The sequence below is a fragment of the Dermacentor albipictus genome, chromosome 3, assembly GCF_038994185.2.
Source record: "Dermacentor albipictus isolate Rhodes 1998 colony chromosome 3, USDA_Dalb.pri_finalv2, whole genome shotgun sequence".
Taxonomy (NCBI): Eukaryota; Metazoa; Arthropoda; class Arachnida; order Ixodida; family Ixodidae; genus Dermacentor; species Dermacentor albipictus.
Genome location: NC_091823.1, coordinates 72,113,413 through 72,133,376, shown reverse-complemented (window position 1 = coordinate 72,133,376; position 19,964 = coordinate 72,113,413). Strand labels below are relative to the sequence as shown.

At 42.2% G+C, this 19,964-nt stretch overlaps 1 protein-coding gene across 2 annotated transcripts in view; it reads left to right on the top strand.

The window, feature by feature from the left end:
* LOC135900655 (transient receptor potential-gamma protein-like) overlaps positions 1-19,964 on the top strand; it is a 350,477-nt gene that overhangs the window by 215,262 nt on the left and 115,251 nt on the right. For both annotated transcript variants that reach the window (XM_070535582.1, XM_070535581.1), the window contains exon 4: positions 18,723-18,789. The gene's annotated coding sequence lies outside the window, so the exon portion shown is untranslated. The remainder of the gene's footprint in view (positions 1-18,722; positions 18,790-19,964) is intronic.

Sequence of the window (19,964 nt, the reverse complement as noted above, 5' to 3'; positions counted from 1 at the left end):
TTCCAACATCAACCTATTCAGACAATAAAATAAGAAATAACCACTGTGGGAACGCGCCAGCAGCCATGCACGAGATGATAATGCAGTTAAAAAACATAAAAAGTTAGGTAGCCTAAAGGCCTAGCGTGACCATATGGCAACGCGCAAGATAACACGCACGTTCACGGATAAATCAAACATTATTCTTTCACAAATGCTCATCGAAGGTCACATATTCAAAGAGCAATACGGAGGTAAGAAAATCTGACTATTGCTTAAACAAGTAGTAAAAAAAAAACACTTACCCCTTGGAGCGATCCATGGCAACGCTACTCGCAGAGCAACACTTATTCCTGCACTTGCGAGGGGCTTGCCACTTGGTATCCATAAAGGGAACTCTAATCTGTCAAACGGCACGTTAAAGGCGATTTTGGTGCCGTTTTGTTAATCTTAATTAATTGAAATCCACTGTGCAGACTAACGTGACCATATGGTCACGCTGGTCCTTAATAGGATAAAGAGAAGAGTGTATTCATTTAATTTACAAAATATCGTAGGCCCATGCGGACCCAAGCAAGAGTAGTAAATTTTTTTAAATAATCAGACATGCATGAGAAGAAAACAAAATTCTTACAGCTCAGTCGCGAAATTAACAGATAAAATAATAATGAGCTCAATCGAGTCAGTGCTGTTTAAGAATGATAATGGTAGTGCGTTCCACTCTCCTATAGTAGGGGGGAAAAAGGAAAATTTGAAGGCCTTAGTTCTTGTTTGATAAGAAGGATTCAGAATGGTGATGTCTGGTTTGTGGTGTGGTTAAAGGTCGGGCATATGGACCAGGATGGATCGAGAGTCTGTTATTTTTGAGTAGAAAAAAATTTAATCCTTGGGATTTTCCGCCGTAGTTAAAATGTCTGTATACAGTGATCCTGCATGATAGTTGTTGGTGAGTCAGTTATACGGTACTTAGAAAAGCTAAACCTAACTACTTTCCGCTGAATCATTTCCAGTGCATCAATATTGTATTTATTATGTAGATCCCAGACGGCGCATGCGTACTCCATTTCTGCCTAATGAGTGATTTATATGCAAGAAGTTTAGTTTCTGGGGGCGCTTGTTTCAGTTTACGACGCAGAATACAGAGTTTGCGAAATGGTGTTGCACATATGTGTGAGACATGATAATTCCAGCTTAGGTTGATAGCTGTTGTCACACCTAAATATTTATATTCATTTACTTCGACGAGAGCACGAGTAGAAGGACCATAGTAAAACACCCACCTTCGTTTTCTTTTTCTTTTTTTTTGTTATCTGCATATATATACTGTTTTTCCTTCATTCAGCTTCATGTCCCATTCTTTACACCATGAATAAATGTTATGATGGTTAGTATTCAAAAGTTCCTGATCCTCTTGGCAAGCAATCTCGTGAAAACAAATGCAGTCCTCTGCGAACAAACGTACTTGTACTGGTTCAGTGATAGCGCTAACAATATCAGTAATAAAAATCAAAAATAGAAGTGGTCCCAGTACGTTACCTTGTGGTACCCCGAAAGTAACTGGCAAACTACGCGAGTGGTGACCATTAATATAAACCGACTGTGTGCGCTTTGCTAAGTAGGCGAAAATCCAGTTTATTATGGAAGAGGGGAGGCCAATGTATTTTAGCTTGAAGATTAACTTTTGATGTGAAACATGGTCGGACGCTTTTCGATAGTACAAAAAAGATGACGTCAGTTTGACCAGATTTGTCGCTAACGCGTGCAAAGTTGTGAATTATTGCGGTTAGTTGTGCGACCGTAGAAAAGCCTTTCCTAAAGCTACATTCAAAAGAGGAGAGAATAATAAAAGAGAATATGTTAAAAAACTTCATTATGTATTTAGCGACAATATGTTCAAGCATCTTACAGCTCGAATAAGTCAGAAATATGGGACGACAATTTGAAATCAGCGATGTGTCACCTTTCTTGTGCATGGGCACCACACACGCCGTTCGCCAGTCAGCCGGTAGATGCGCAGATAATAGGGATGCGCGAAAAATGCATGCAAGGAATGGGGCGAGCATTACCACGTAGCGACGAACGAACGCAGTTTAAAAGCCATCAAGGCCAGGTGATGCTTCAGTCTTCACGTTAAGAAGCATGGCCACAACACCTTGTAGTGATACAATATCTTCGAGATCAGAGAACGACACAGGGGTGTGACCGACTGTTTCAGAAGTGACGGAAAACACGCTGTGAAAATAAAAGGTAAAATGTGCTACAATGGCCTCCTTGTCAACGATTCGAACATCATCGAGTTGAATCTCGTCAACAAACTTTTTCTTCTGATTCAAGAAGTCCCAGAACTTCTGAGGAGATTCTTTTAAAAAATTTGGTAGGGTATGTTGAAAATAATGCCATTTGGAACGTTTCAACGCCTCATTAAACGGCGTTCGAGCGGTTTTAACATCTTTTGCAGCTGATCCTCTTTCAGGCGCTTAAGCTTTCTTTTTCGTTATCCGGGGATTCGATTCTTTTTTCTTTTTCTTAGTTTTGTTTGGTACGAATTTATCGAGACAGTAGCAATACCTGTTTAAACTTATTCCAAAGCAAAATACCATCTGAGCCTTGAAAGCTGCTGAATTTCAGTTCAAGATAATCCAGGACACTTTCAGAGCACGAGAAAAATATTTTAAAGAAACTATTTCAGAAGGAGGAATACAAGGTTTTCCAAGGCTACACGATAACAGCACCAGTGCATGATCAGAAATGCCGGGATTGCAATAGACTGCATATTCTTTAATTGTCCGAGGAACAAAAACAAGAACTAGGATTGAAGAGGACGCACCAAAAACTTGCGTAGGCTCGGTTACTACTTGTTGCACATCCAGGTTAAGCATACTATCAAGCGAGGATTCAACATCTGAACACTGATCTGCATTTGAAAATGGATAATGCCAATCAACAGAAGATGAAATAAAATCTTCAACAATGATCACTTTTTTGCAAGAAAATGACCCTAAATGATCGCGTAGATATTTCATAAATCGCGGTGGAGCATCTGGTGCTCTAAAAATCGCGGGCAATAATAAAGCGCGCCCTGAGCAAAACAATTTCAAAGTAACACTTTCGTGATTATATGTCTGGCGTAGCAGTGATGTTCGAATGCCATATTTTATCAAGACAGCAACACCGCCGCCTCTAGTAGGACGGTCACCGCGAAAGACCTGATATGAGGATGAGAAAACATCAACGTCAACAATGCCGTCGCGAAGCCAGGTCTCCTCGATAAAAACATGGGGATCGTAATCTAACAAGACGGCTTCTAGTTGTGTGGATTTGTTAACAGCATTTATGTTAACTTTAAGTTGATTATTGGAAGATCGTACAGGTCAGACCATTTTAGAATTAGCATGAAAGAAAGAAACCTTTGTTTTGATTTGGGTGTCTCCGTTCCACATGAAGAGCTCCACAATTATTCGCAGCTTGTCGTTAATGAGTGAAACATTCTTTCCTTGTTGTTTTTCCATGCCCATAACAGTTTACCTTACTGCAGTGTCTCACGCGAGTAATCATTTTGGATGGATATTTTTGTCCCTTTAAGCTTGCGTGCGTTCTTAAACATTGGTTGCTTCGCATTATAGTCCTGAAAATGAACTATAATTGGTCTAGGATATCCACATCTGCATAAGTGGTGAATTCTACCAACAGATACGCATGATACATGTAGTTTTGATACAAAGAAGTCGTTTAGAACTTTTTGCTTTAAATCCGAGTCTTTCTCGTTAGGATCTTCCTGCATCCTAAAAATAACTAAATTAGAACGTCTTCTGCGTTCTTCCAGATCGGTTAACTTAGATTTCAATACCTTAATTGATTTTTCGAGTGATTCTACTTGGGCAGTTCGTTTTTCTATTTCAATAAAGCGCAAAGTAAGATCACACACTACTTTTTCCATGCTTTTTTGCTGTTCCATTAGGGCAGCCAATTCTTTAGCCAAATTATTTTGCCCTGCCAACAATTCCTTCAACATTTCAGCTGTAGAAGGGCCTGTATTGGTTTCCACATCACCACAATGAAGTAGCGCACATACAGAGAATACATCATATGCAATCATAATATTCTTTGTGGGCGGGGCAGTACCAGACGGCCATAATAATCAGTAAGAAAGCTGCTGTAGCTAGGACTAACCTGCACGATGTAGAAAAGGGGATTTCTAGTCAACATGCCGCAGTCCGGTCCGCCGTACCCACTGCAGGTGTAGTCATGTGGTGTAGTTCTGTGGACGATCCTTTATAGTCAGTCGCAGCAGATGGCGCTGTCTTTCCGGCTTCAACGAAGAAAGGAGTTGCATCGGGAACTAGCTGAGATGTGGTAGCACACGTGTCAGCACAGAGACACATGTTAGAAACGAGGCAAGATTCTGCATCAAGCCTTCCGTACCGAGCAGAAGAGCCTGCACGAAGTAGAAAAGGAGATTTCGTGACAACATGCCGCAGTCCGGTCCGCCGTACTCGCTAAGCTCTAAAGGCACAAAAACACGACATCGCTCTAGAGCTCGAGGTCTCAAGAGGCTTTATTAGTTAGAACACGAAGACATAAAGAATGAGGGCTCTGTACCCGAAGACACGAGCATGAACCTTAGCACGAGAGTAAATATAAAATGAAACAGCTATCATTTCTTTCAACGGAGAAAGTATGGGTTTCATAGGAGCAGCGTGCCGCACAATCCTTGACCACCACTTTTTTTTATTCTCTTGACTTCTGCCAAACGTCTGGAACAATGTGAAACTCTGCTGCTGGGTTGAGACCGACGACCAGTAGACGCAGAAGGCCCAAGGAAGCCGGACGTGGATGATTAGGTCTTGCCTAGGTTGACTCTATGGCTTCTACCTTTTTTCTTCTCCTTTCCTCGAGGTGGCTCTCGTTACCTCTCTCTCTCTCTCTCTCTCTCTCTCTCTCTCCCTCTCTTTCCGGCAGCCTTCCTGTTTCTTTCTTGAAATATATCTTCTTTTTGGTTCGAGCTCAATCTATATTTGTATATCGACTTTCGTCTGTTGCCTATGTGCTACTTTCCAGACGCCGTAAAAACGGACAGACGTAGACAGAGGAAATGTTTGTTGTTCTGTCGCGCAAAGGAGCTTTTGGTGCGACCTTGCTTCCGGCGCCTTGCGGAAATTAGATTACCGTCACGTGATCTCCCGCTCCCTTAGTGGCCTTCGTACTGTCGTGGTATCTTATAGCGCAACCCGTCAGCAACAGCGACCCGCCTTCCTTCCCGCGTTCGTCGACGAGCCTCGATCCCTAATAACTGCAACGTAGTTGCGATATTTTGATCTTCTGTGTTCTGCTACATTCCGTATTGTGGGATCCCCTTGCTCTGCTTTTATTGCGGCTTCACGCGAAGGGAAGCGCCGTCATAGTGTTCGCTAGCGAGCTGTTTTGATTTGCCTCGCTTCAACAACATGCTCATCACCAATTTACTTAAATGCAGTGCATGGCGGTAATTTTTGAAGTTAGAAATGAGGATCACGAGGATGCATGTTTGGCGTTGTCGCATCAATCTATACTGTCTGAGCAAAGGGTGACTAAAAGTGGCTCAGGCGTGATTGTTGATCGAGTCTATAGATAAGCCAAGTAAAACTTGTTTCTACGAACCAAGTAAGCACTTTCTCGCCACAAGATTGCGTTCTCAACTTCACGCGTTTTGTGAACACATAGTTAACTTCACACAGGCCTGACTTGCTCGGCTTAACATAGAGTTAATAGTGAGGCTGTTTTGCAATCCCACAGCAACATCGCGCCTGTATTTTTAATTCTCGCGCAATTTACGCCTCCGTGTTTGATTCATAGCATGTAGTAAAAACTCACCTCTCAGATAAATGCATACGTTGGGTCCAGCGTGTTGCTTTCCTTCGGTCTTATTACTCGCATATTGTTATTTTTCGTAGTGCGTACCAATCTGAGAATAATAAATCCAGAGCCTTCATGCAGGCGCACTCCGTCACGCTCCGTCTTCTCGGAACCGCATAAATGCAATGCTTCCTTTTTTTTTACAGATCCCTCGTTTCTCCTGCCTTGCAACTTCGCATGCGTTCAGAGTCGAATTCATCTTCCTGAATTCTTCCATATTTCCTGTGGCATGCTCTGGCTTTCCCGTTTTCATTTCAAACTGCCGCCGGCTAGCAAAGCAGATATCGTTTTTCAAGAGCCTGTTCTGCGGTAAATTTTGCAATGCTAGTCGATAACCGATCTCGTTTTACCAGCCATAACTCAACCTGACCATATTTGAGGGAGTTGTTGTTGAAATCGTTTTATTATAACATCGAAATTGGAAGGGAAGAGGTGAATCACGGTCTCGGGGCCCCAAAAAGTATTAAAGTAGTGCCTAAATCCACTGCCTTAGAGAGGTGCGTTTGATAAATTGGATGAAGTTTTTTAAGTGGGTAGGATCCATGAATTCTATCCACCGCTTGTAGTGCGTTGGATTCCTGTCGGGAAGGCCTCTCTTGACCAGGCACTTAATTTTTTTCCTTTTGTGTATGCTTTATGTATGTTACGGTAAGAGATGCAGCTCCGTTCCAGTAAGTAGACTATATTTGCTATCAAGCGAGTTTGGTGGCTAGCAACCACAAAAAACAGCACGAAGCTAAATTTGTAAATACTTCTGTTATGTCGTCGCATTCATCCCTAGTAATTATGTGTTCATTTATCACGAAGAATATGCAGTGGAGTTAAACAAAATGTCAAGCGGGTATTTCTTACGTATTCGATACATGTACTATAAACCTGTGTTTTGATAAAAGAGGGGCAGCGTGTTTTTTTTTTTGTGGTTGTTGTTGTTGTTGCTTTTAGTAACGCGCATATCGGCAGATATAGTCATGCACAGCAGTATTAGCGAGATCTAAACACATTTCTATACTCGCAAACCTAATCTTATTGAAGTGTAACCGCTCCATCTTTTATTTTAACAGCCCGTTAACAGCTTGCACTAACAGATCGCAAAAAGAAACTCCATGATTTCTCGTGGTGGTTTTACGACGCACTAATAAATACACATAAGGCCTTCCTCGGAGCAGCATTCTATAGACCTGTCATGGCATAGCAGGCGTTAATATTCCTCTACGCTGTCATTAAATTTTCCAAAGCCTTGGTCGCACATGGTGGCCAAATGCCTGCAGCACTTTAGGAAGAACGATCGGTTCAGTTCATCCCTCATGCACACGGACGTTTGAGTCAATGCGGCCACTGCACGAAGATACGCATGAGTTTGGCGATATTCGTGCATCGGAGGGCGTTGTTGACGTAGAACGCTTCCTAGCACGCATCGTCAAGTAAAAAGCGAATTTACGTCAAAGACTGCAGCGTACACCTGAGGGGGAATTATTTCACACTTTCGCTATTCACATGCATAAACAGTAATTATTTTCTTTAAGTTATGTTACAATCTTTATAAAAATGAGCAATTTGTCGCCACGCTCCATTGATGAGAAGAAGAATACTGTCATCTGGGGTGATATTAACGTCAATATTACCGACCTTCACGGTCATAGTTGCTCTGAGTACGTGCGTCTTTTTTTTTTCTATGAGCTGCCGGTTTTGATGCGGAAGCATCGAAACCGGCATTGGAAATGATGGCAACGTTTCCTCCTTTTTTTTCCGCCGGCTTGACACGATCACGAAACTTTATCAAAATAGGCTTCCGTCACAGCGAGCTTATTTCATCTACGCAGCCGCGCTCTCGAAAGGTGGCGAAATAACAAAGTAATCAGTTCCCACCACTGGGTTCTGCACGTTCTCAGGACGCCTGTTCTGCACTAGCGCAAGCAATCCGGTGTCACATTATCCGACACCACCGGCACAGCGTTTCCCTTCAGGAGAGCCTCCACGCACCCACGACTTTTATACGGGAACGGCCGCACCGCGCCAGGAAGCAAAACGACACGGGGCGTTGTCGGCCACCATGCTGCCCGGAAGCGAATTAGTTTTTGTTGGCCAGAAGGTTCGGGGCCCATAACCCCAATTGGCCGAGAATCGGGTGGTCACGAGGGAAACGGCCAAAATGTAGTTCTTCCGCATCTTCTTCTTCGACGATATCGTGCCTCACCGTTCGGGCGTGAACACCGGCCGTGGCGCGCACTGTCCACCGCGGCCCCTCAGCGCTCGTCAATGTTTGATGGCGCGGTCGCTCTCGCCGGATGAGAAGCCGCCGTCCCTTCCGATGGCTCTCCCAGTGCCGCCAGCCTTTCTCGTCGTCTAAGCTTACTTCTTTTCTTTTCCGGTGGTCGCGTTGGTTGATGGCGGCCTGTTGTCGACTATCAAGGGCCCGATGACGGCGTGAAAAGCAGACGCGTCCTACGGAAGAAAGGGCAAGCGTTATCTACTGAACGGGGAAACCTGACGAAGGAAACGGTGGACGATAGCTGATTGGAATATGAGGTCGCGTCAGGTATTTTATTGCCCTGCAAGCTCGGGAATCGTTTTGCTTATGCATAAAGCGAGCTTCACTTTATTGGTCTTCCATGAAAAAATACACCTTTATGTTGTCGTTTATTAGCAGCAACACTCTATATATTTACAGTCAACCATTTATTTATTTATTTATTTATTTATTTATTTATTTATTTATTTATTTATTTATTTATTACAATCTTACAAAAAGATGCCGTGGAAGCACGGCTGAAAGCGAAAAATTGCCTGACAGGGCCGTGGCACTCTTACAGCTACAGCAGTAAGACAGAAACAAAAAAAAACATGCACTTGCAATGCGCAGTATTGTGCGCATTCTCTGACTGTTCTCTTGAAAACATTGCATATAATGAATATTTTGAACATTCGCATCTTTTGAAACGTGTTAAGACTCTAATGACAGTTTCATCACTTTCTTCTTAAATTTCTGAGTTGATCTTCCGGATTTTATCAGCTCTACTACCAAGGATAATCATTTAAAATGTTGACACTTCGAGAGACCAACTTTTGTTCCCCATATCTTGTTCTCGACCTTCGCTTATAGATGTATATCATATTTACACTTACGTTGCGCACGCTTTCTTAAATTGAATATTTCGATAGAAGTAGTGCTGTGTCCGTTTGGTATTGTCGTAATGCATCCAACATTAGTTTGTATCTGGAAGTTCCTGTTCTGTCAAGCTTTTTGCACTTGTTATAGCATGGTGCAATGCATTCACTGCGTCTTACGTTATCTATGGCCTGCATTGCTTGATTTTGTATCATTTCTAAGGAACCCAGGTTTGTTTGTTTTGTTGACGCCCACAATAGAAAGCAGCAAGGGTAATTTTATAAGCCCGCAGTACATCGAGTGACCACTCTAATTGGCACATGGCGTCGCGACCTCTTCACCATGCCAACAGCACGTGAGATGTCGACATTCAGAGTGTCAATATGCGGTGACTACGATAGGTTTCCATGAAAAGTGATTCCAAGAAATTGAACAGCTGTTACCCTTTTAATGGGATAGTTAAGGAATAGTTAGCTCTCATTTTCATTGGTGGTAGTACCCTTAGATACGAAAACTAAGCACTTGGTTTTGTCTGTATTTGACTTCAGCTTGTTGGCTTTCAGCCACAAGCCCAAATCCTGTAAACAACCATTTGCTTTCTTATAAACGTGGTGTGTATCTGCACCTGCTGCATTTAAGATAATCGTACAGCAGCTCTCTACGTTTACAAAATCATTGATTTACAGGCGAAATAAGATCGGCCTTAATATCTGCCTTTGTGGTACTCCATATTTAATGTATTCGATCTCGGATCTAATTCCATTTATGACTGTGAACTGAGTGCTATTGGTAAGATAGCTCTTTAGTAATGCGAAAGCAACACCATGAATTCCGTAAAAAGGTAGTATTTATGAATAGGATTTCGTGCTGAATACTGTCAAATGCCTCTTTGAAATCAAGAAAAAATTCAGTGTTAAAATCTTATTTTCTATGTCGTCAAGTATTTATGCCTAACAGTGCATTTTCAGCAGACTTGTTTTTGCAGAAACCATATTACTCATGTGTTATAATACTGTGCGAGTTAGAAAAACTGGTTAGTCGCCTGTTTATTATGTTCTCAGCTGTTCTTGTGAAAACTGAGAAAATCAAAATAAGTCTACAGTTTTTCTTTTTAGTTCAGTCGCCGAACCACATTTGTAAAAATAACTGTGACTGGAGCTAGTTTCATGTTATCTGGAAAAATTCCAGTTGACAGAATGAAGTTACCAATGTGTTCCAGAGGGGCACTTATCACTGGAATGATGGCCTTAAGCGCCCTTATTTTAACGTCATCCGGTCTAGCAGCACAGTTTTCCTTGAATGATGTGATTATATCTTTAATCTCGCATTGATTGGTGGCCAACAAGAACACAGTTGACATGCAGTGTTGTGTAATGTATTCTTCGCATGGTATTTGTTCCCTATTCGGCTTAAGGGGCACTAGCGCGCTGAGACCGAAGACCTCTAACAGAGGAACTTTTTTTAAAATGCCGCCAACACAAGCCACCGCAGCAGAGGGTGACGAGGGCACTGTACAGATGTTCATAATGCTGCAAGTGTTACTGTGCTGAGCGGTGACAGTGTGCGGCGACAGTGACCGACTGTGATTGCATGTCTGTGCTCCTTTCTTTCTTAATCTCTACTTTGTAATCGCTTTACCGCCCCTCCCCTCTCTCTCCCCAACGGAGGGTAGCAAACCGGACCTTCCCCTCTGGCTAACCTCCCTGCCTTTCCCCTTTCCTCTGTCTCTCTCTCTCTCTGCATCTACAATATTTGTGTTGAACATATTGGCTACGTCGGCATCTGTGGAAGCACTACGTTGAAATTTAGCTTTGTGCGCTGGGGCAGCTCTATTAATGGCTTCATTAATTGTTTTCTACATGAGGCGAGAGTTACTTATGGCTTCTGAAAGCTTGTTCAGGTAGCAGTAGGGTGTTGCGCTCTTTATATCTGCCTTCAGTTTATTTCGCGCGCTTTTACAACATGTTAAGGTTAACGGTGATTCTGGTTTTCAAAAATATTTGGAAAACTTTTTTTACGGTACCTAATTCGTTTGTATAGGTCATTAGACATGCATGGCTTTCTTGCCTTTTTATATGTCTTTTTTTTTCAAAAGTAAGGCTTCAGTGGAAAGCGTTCGTTATATGTTAATATAAATGAAGCTAAAAAAGCATCGCAGGGTGCTATTTACGTCAGTTTCTTCGATGGCATTCGACCATCTGTGACCTTTGATGGTTTCCATCGACGGTGACAGATGCTCGGAAACCGACCATCTGTGGTCGGTTTCCACGTAGTTTAGATGGTTAAATGACCAGATGGTCGTTTGGCGGAAATAATCGTCGATGCTTTCCGCTTAACGTTTTTTTTCTTTCTTTCTTTGCACTGCACCTGGCTCCGGTGATTCAGTTATGTCATCCTCGTTGTAGTCAGCTGCTCCGTCACCTGCTTTTGGTTGCGGCTTGCATTGTGCCGCATGCTTCATCCCACAGTGCTTATTCTCAGGACATGTGGTTAACATCCCCGCCTTATTATGTGTCTATCGTTTTATGCGAAGCATATTACGAGGGCTCAACCCAGCTCCTCAGGCGCGGCGGTGACCATGAAATCACGTGACACCGTGACGTCACGACAGAGGAGAAGTGGCTTTGGCTCAACTCTTGCAAGACGGGCTGGGTGGGAATCGAACCAGGGTCTCCGGAGTGTGGGACGGAGACGCTACCACTGAGCCACGAGTACAACGCTTCAAAGCGGTACAAAAGCGCCTCTAGTGAATGCGGTGTTGCCTTAGAAACGCGCTGTTTCTAAGGCGTGCGTCTCTTGCTCAGGCGCACATTTCGTTGCCGCGCCGAACGCTGCTTTGCTCGACGCTCACCGCGTCCAATGCGGGGCGCGTAGTCGCTGCCCTGTAGCCCATTGTCTTACACCCCTTGGCGGGTCGACGGGAACGCTGTCGCGTTCCACTCTTGAAGGCGAAGCAGTAATGCATGAGTTGTTTCTTCGTCTAGCCGAACCAAATATAGCCAAGCAACAGCAGTTCACCAGGCTAAACAGTGGTTCAACAACTAAAATAAAGGCTAGTATGCTTCGCATCCTGGGCTTAACCTTACCTAAGCCACAGCCATTTTTTCTCTCTTGCTTTCCGTATACGCTGCTGTTGTAACGTCCCGTTAGAGACCTCGCTGAGAGAAACGCCTCCTTCTTTTCCCTGCTGTGCCTTGTAGACCCCAGCACTTGCGGACTTATTTTATGCATGTTCCTTCGGCCCCAACCGTCAGTTCCACCAAAGCGACCGCCCGAGTGCATCTCTAAAACGCCGCATTAATCATGCTCCATGCGCTGATTTTTTAATGCTAGTTTGGAAGAAAAATCGTTGCCGATCATGTGTGCATGCGCATTGTTAATGCCACTGTTAGCGGAAGCGTTTATCTCGCCTTTCTTGAAGCGGCGTTTAGGGTAACCATAGCAACAAATCATCATCATAGCGACAAGTCGTAACATCCAGTCATAAAATCTTATCGTTGGAAAAGCGTTGAAACCGCTACTCCTGTTAACGGTGACAGCGATGATTTGCTTTATTGATCCTTAATGTCATATATATATATATATATATATATATATATATATATATATATATATATATATATATATATATATATATATATATATATATATATATATATATATATATATATATATATATATATATATATATATATATATATATATATATATATATATATATATATATATATATACATCGGGAGGGTTAAGCCGGCAAAAAAGACACCGAGTACAACACAGGCGAAATTACTTGTCCTTAATAATCGAATTAACGAAATAATCCAATTATGAAGTAAAACTAATTTCCCCTACGTCGTCCTCGGTGTCTTTGCTTGTTGGCTTCTTATGACATGATTAATGAAAATCGGGCCCCCCAGTTAACCCCGTTACTTCTCGTATATACATATATATGGAGCCATTTCCCCACTTTTCATGGAAGACAAATTCCAGGACTGTCAAAAATGTGCATTTCAAGATATTTGCTCCCAAAAGCTTTCCTGCTCGCTCGCTATATTCCGAAATGTAGAATGGCAGCTATCTAACCATGAAAGTGACGGAGACGCTTTCCAATGCATCGTGCAAGTCGTAACCAGCTTTCTTAGTAAGCTTTTTCTTTGTGTCTTGAACCTTATCCCCCCGCCCCTTATTAAAGTTGTACTTGTGGTTGACTTAGCTCTCACGAGCTTTGATGGGAACAGGCCACGTCCGTGATAAGACCTTAATATCTGTCAAGGTCTACGCCACGTCGCAGAAAAGCAGTGATAGCTTGAGCTTCTGGTGTAAAGCGAAGCTAAAGTCCTACACAATACCAGGAAGAAACAAAATTAAAAACACCACGCCGGCAAGACAAGGCCGGTTTGCCAGGACGTCGCTGAAACGTCACAGAGCCAATAAAGGCCATGCTATATAGCCAATAAAGGCCATATATATATATATATATATATATATATATATATATATATATATATATATATATATATATATATATATATATATATATATATATATATATATATATATATATTTGAGTGGTGCTACAAGGTAAACAGAACAAGTATTTTATTTCGACAGTTTCGATCGGTGGACCGACCTTCATCAGGGTTTACAAAAAAATGGCAGTTCGGCCCTGGTAGGGAAGACACCAGACCAGGTACCGGGTCTGATGAAGATCGGTCCCTGATGAAGATCGGTCCACCGATCGAAACTGTCGAAATTAAATACTTGTTCTGTTTACCTTGTAGCACCACTCAAGTTCTTTACGTTTGAAAGGTAGCCTGAAGAATCCCTCGTTGCCTACTATATATATATATATATATATATATATATATATATATATATATATATATATATATATATATATATATATATATATATTATATATATATATATATATATATATATATATATATATATATATATATATAACGGTTTCTATACAACCCTATGAAACAGGCAGACAATGACGCCGAATGGCGCGTAGGAGACATTAGCTATTATTTTTAATTGAAGTGCAGAAATAACGAAGGGAAATGACACTAGGACAAAAGGACCCCTTCTCTCAGTTGGGAGGTGAACCCACACCTTCCTTCCGCATTACGTGGGCAGTGCTTCTATTCATTGTGCTACCACGACGACCATATTCCCGTCCGCTTTCTTGGTCAGTTGCGCATGCGTACAGCAGAGCAGTGTTATCAGCTTCAAGAACGGAGTCACGTTGAAAGCCATGTTTAAGAATATAATAGTGTTCATGAGAAACCTTCCGTAGCACTCGCTGGAGAAGTTTCTTTTTACAAGGACTGTAATTACTCCACACAAGTTTAACTTCGCTTGCACATCAGCCAGGCTGTTTACACCGTATTCCCTAGGTTTAATTGGTCTGCGTGCCAAAAACATTTGGTTTTGCCAACGCAGTGAGCTAAATTCTGCGCGGTTCGTAGAATACACTTATAACGCTGGCATGCGTAATTTGCTGCAAGTACCGTAACCAACCGACACACTTTAAACTTTTCGTACACGTCATCCCTAACACGCTCCTTATTTTCGACAAATTACCAAAATAAGAACGAAGTGCTCTATTTAATTCTCCGAAAACATCGGGGAAACTTATTGCGAACTTCGCATAAGGCATGAGAATATAGGAAAAAGAATGAGGATTTAACAACCATTTACAGAGCTTATGTTTAAGCCAGAAACACGAAAGTATCGCCATGCATTACATGTTACGTTCCTCCGACTTTCACCAAATGTGATCGCCGTGTGACATTAACGCCTCTCCGGTCTGTGAAACATTTGCCGATAACGGCAACAGCCTTATAACGCCTTTGAACACTTGCTTAAGCAAACTTTTGCATATGCTGTTATGACACTCTTGAAACGTTGCCCACATATTACCCTCGATATTCCTCTTATCCCCTCAGAATTTTAACTTTGTGCCTTGAGTTATTTCAGGGCACTGGGAAAACTTGCTACAAAGTTAGTAAAATGTGCTTCTGAAGCTCTTGAACTCTTGTATAAGTAATTCTATACAGAGGCTGTATATCACGGACACGTTTTCTATTCAAACGGAATAAAGGGTGATCCTTTTCAAGCTTTATGGAATCTTTAAAAACAGATTGTTGCAGATAACATATTTCTAGTCCTTGAGCTGGATTATTCAGAGAGGCCGACACTGCTTTCACGAGAAATCGAAGCACATATTCATATAATTAACAAAAGTCCAGTAATTATATTTTCAACTTTATGGCACATATTGCAATTTACGAATTGTAGCTACTGAGTTTGCAAGGTGTATCCACTTGGAATGAATTTCCAGAATGACGCCAGTTTGGAGACATGCGGCTTCAAACCCGCCCTAAAGACGCACTATTGTTCCACTTACTTCTTTTTAACAAAACGCTCTTTTATACATTGAAGCAAAAAAATTTACTGAAACACCCATGTATTTCGCCCCACATTTTGGGGAAACAATCCCTCGAAACTGGTGTCAACCTGAAAATTAATTTCAAGTGGATACGTCTTACAAGCTCACCGGCTACAATTCGTAAATCGCATTATGTGCCGTAAGTTAATTAAGGATTTAATTAATTAACGTTCGTTAATTAGACGAATATGTGTGTCTGTTTCTCGTGCTAGTAATGTCCCCCAGTTCGAATAATTCAGCTGAAAGACAAGAATTAGGTTATCTGCCACAGGAGATAAAAAGTCCATAAAACTTAAAAGATGATCGCCCTGTATAAACAACACACCTTGTTAAAATTTCGTTAATACTTCTTTCTGGGCGAGTTGGTGCATACTTGACATAAAAATTGTAACAGTGCAAACACATGCAACCACAAAGTACGAAGGACGAGACACAACCACAAAGTCTCGTCCTTCGTACTTTGTGGTTGCATGTGTTTGCGCTGCTACAATCTTTATGTCAAACACACCTTGCACCAACCAAAAACCAAGTTCCTCATATAAAGCATAAAAATAGGAAGAAATTAGTATTCTGTAAACATTTTAAAAGCCACTAATAACCGTATTAACTGTTCAAGCTTTTGGTACACACCTCCCATAACGTGTTCCCTATTCTGTCTAAATATTAACTCATGTTCTTCCAGGGCATTGAAGAAGCTTTGTAAGCGTTTCCTATATCCGCTTTAACCAGGCAAAAAACAAGGCTAAAACAATTTTTGTTTACCCCCATAATTAGCCCACATGTTTCAAAGGTCACCTGCATATTATCCCTAAAGCACCCGTATTTCTTTTGAATATGAACTTGATGAATGATGTAGTACTCTGAGGACACCATTAAAACCAGCATGTAACGTTTTCGAGTGCCGATAGTCTCATCGAATACTTAGCCGTCAAAATTATTAGACAATTAGTGGCGTTTCTGTTTAGAAAAAAAAAGCGTATTTATTGCTTCACAGACGATTAAAATTCAATAACACTTAAATGCACTGTATACTATGTACACGGCCCAAAAGACGCGAGTCCGGTGGACAACAATCAGCAAACAATAGTCCACAAACTTGACTTGCATATAGACTTACATAGCCAATGACATTGGTACTACAACATGTACAAATGATGTGTCACAGATATCCCATCTTGTACAATACTTACGTGACAGATGTGTGGATCGCCTGTACTAGCCGCGAACGCAGAAATGAGTCTTGACTATGTAACAACGACGTAACATTCAATCTAAATGCATATCATTTGTGCTTTACAACGCATTCAAGAAATGGTCAGTGCACTTCGGTGCATCCTTCGTTGAAAGTGGGAAGTTCATGCGGAGTGCCCTTTTGCCAACCCACGAAATGACGCAACTGTCACGCTTTATCGCAGAATGCCGCGCACTAACTATATCACCATGCTCCCTCAATGCTCACGTGGCATTCCGCAAACACGTTGTGCAAAACCCTCTTAACTGCACCGAACAATCAAGCGATGGAAGACGTAAAGCGGGTGTTATCTCCTCTGCCCCTCTCCAGCCATTCGTTTCCCTATTGTAAGCGCTTACAGTTTTGATCCCTCCTTTAAAGGGTATCAATATCCAACGCATGTGCTGGAATCGACGTGAAGTAAATGTTTAGTTAAGTGGTTAATTATACTGCGCGTGCGTGAACATCTAGGTAGAGCCCCAGGAGCTGCATTCCTTTTCGTCAACCGTGCTTTAAATGAAAACATTTCGATGACGCGACCGCGACGGCCACTTTTTCCACGCGGAGTAAACGAGACAACGATATGGGATTAGAAAGTAGCTTCAGAAGACGGTGCTGGCTCCTGGTTTGAAAGACGGTCAAGTAGGTGGGGTTGTGCCCACCTCTGGCGGTCCGCCATTAAAGATAGCGGGGGTTCAGCTAGCCACCGTCTTCTGCCCACTGAACAATATTTACATAAAACTAAATGTGACGGTTACGTGCAACCGGTGCGTCGTGTGACATTGTACAGCGTTTTCTTGGTGCACAACAATATTCACAAGCAATGCCGAAATGCAAACACCAACCCCTGCGGATGCCTACTGTGAGACGACGACACGTGGTTACGATGTAGGCGACGTATGATGCTCGTCCGCGAAAGAACTCTGAAGAGCAGTCCATGGCATAGTGAAGTAAGACGCATATCTGAACACGTTTAAGTAGGGGTCTTCAAGTACCCGGAAATTGGGAATAACCTGTCGAATATTATATTTTAGCATTCGTGCTCGATTCGAAACCTAAGTTGTTGTTTTTTCTGGTATTATATATTGTGGCGAATATTTAAAACAAATCGAACATACTCCTGAGCTTGCGGGAGCAGACACGATTGTTTGTCTTTGCTTCTGCCTAATCTGCGCAAGTGGGTCCGATTTTCTGCTGCCTAGCAGGCGACTGTCGGGACGAAATTCAGCGCATAGGTTATGCTTAGCCGCTAGACAAGATTGCATCGCAAGAAAGCCAACGTCTCGATGGCAATGAGCAAAGTATCGCGGCTGTTTAGGTCGCAAATTGCGGCAGCAATATGGAATGGGGGGCTATGGTGCAAAAGAGTCCAACTGCAAAAAAAAAAGAGAAAGAACGTTTTCCCACGAAAACATGGCTGCCCGTTGCCCGATGTGCGACAGCGATGCCCGTCCACGCGCTCCCGCTGTGCAAACGTGCCAGCTGCGCTCGTCTCTTTGGCCTCTCGGGGCTGCGCGTCGGGCAGTTGTTATGACATGTTTAGTGCAGAGTTGTGGGTAATCCGCCATTGGCGCTACCACAACAACTACGAACATCGCCTTATACTAAATCAAGCTATTTTAAACCCGCGTGTACGAGTACATTGTCAGTTGGAGTTAGTCATTTTTAAAGGGCAGGCTTATTCTTTGCGAATCCTCCTGGACGGAAAAATACCGCATCACCACCGCCACGGTGCTGTTTGTTTTTCGTTTGGTAGTTTTTGAAATCATTGCTTGTCCGTATCCATACGTACATGCTGTTAAAACGTAAGCATCCTACTTTTCCATGACGGACGGAGGTAACATTTACGTAGAGTCATTGCGTGCGTACTTTTTCATCCCTATCTACGTGTCCCTTTCATATATATTTCCTCTGCTTAAAGATTTCAGTTGCTCGTCAGCCATGTTCGCGTTGTCTCTCTTTGTCGTGTCTGTATATTTAGGCTGTACTTTGATGGTTACCAACTTACTCATTATCATGCCATTTCATCGTCTTTCAATTTTTATTATTCGCAGAGGTTGCTGAAGCAAGAAGAAGGCACAAAGTAACGAACGTTTGCCGGAGGACCAGCCTGTGAGTTTGGTGAGTGCTTCCAAATATCTCGGCTGACCTTCCAGAGAAAGTTATAGGCGTTCTATCGACCCATTTTGTTCTCTAGTCTTCTTTCTGTCAGACTATTTACCTCGACTTCAACTGCTTAATTTTTTGGTACGCCGTCCTTCAGTTGCTCAAGGTTCTGTGTCTTCTTGCTTCATGAGCTTGCTGGCTGGTAGAAACGTTACAAATTTTACTTCATACCATATAAGTTGAGACGTTTTGTGAGAGGCTAATCACTTATCGTAAATGTCCTTTGATGCAAATACCGTGCAAATGGGGCAAGCGCAAATTGGAAGCACGGATAGGAAGCGCTTTATTTTGATTAGAATAACGTATGCGCCTAAGTCAGGAATTCAAAACAGACCGAAATTCGTTAATTCAAAAACCGGAAAGAAAGAATTTCAGTGCTGACCGCCACGCCATTTTTTTCCTGACTAGCGTACGCGCGACATACACTGTCCCCTTCCCTTTTCATTTCCATTGTGCGCTAAGTGGCTTTAGGTCTCAGAGTTTGAAATTGTTCTTTTTAATAAAAGAAACCTTGGTTATGTTTCAGAAGCACCGTCTGGAATTTGCGACTTAAGAAAACAGTGAGGAAACCATAAATGTAGAAATTAGGGCGTCTTCAGCTTATATATTCAATCTTCGGTTCGTGTTTTTATTCGCACGAGGTATAAAACGCAAAAGAAAAGGCCACACGGGAGACTCGAAGAGTTACATTTTGTACGAGGCTTCGACAGATTATCTTAATAACTGAGTGCCGGGGTACCATGCTGGCACTTTCACTGAGCGCATATATATCCATTAATTCTGAAAAGATAAATCATAGGTTGAAAGGGTACTTATTAACAGTGATACATGCATAATTTTATATATAATGTTAGGGCCTCAGGGAATTTTCTTTATGGTATGATTAAGCAAAATTTTGCTGCATGAGCCCTACTTGTCCTTATTTAGTAAAAATTTTGTAAAACCAACGTTGGGTTTATACCTTTGTATGCGATAGCCTTGTAAGCGTCACTCTTCAGGAAGGAAAACGTGGAGAAAGAAAGGCAGGGAGGTTCCCAGTTTAGCTTAACCGGTTTGCTACCCTACACAGGGGAGCAGGATGGGGGGGGATGAAAGATGGGGAGAAGAGATAGAGAGCACATAACACGGCA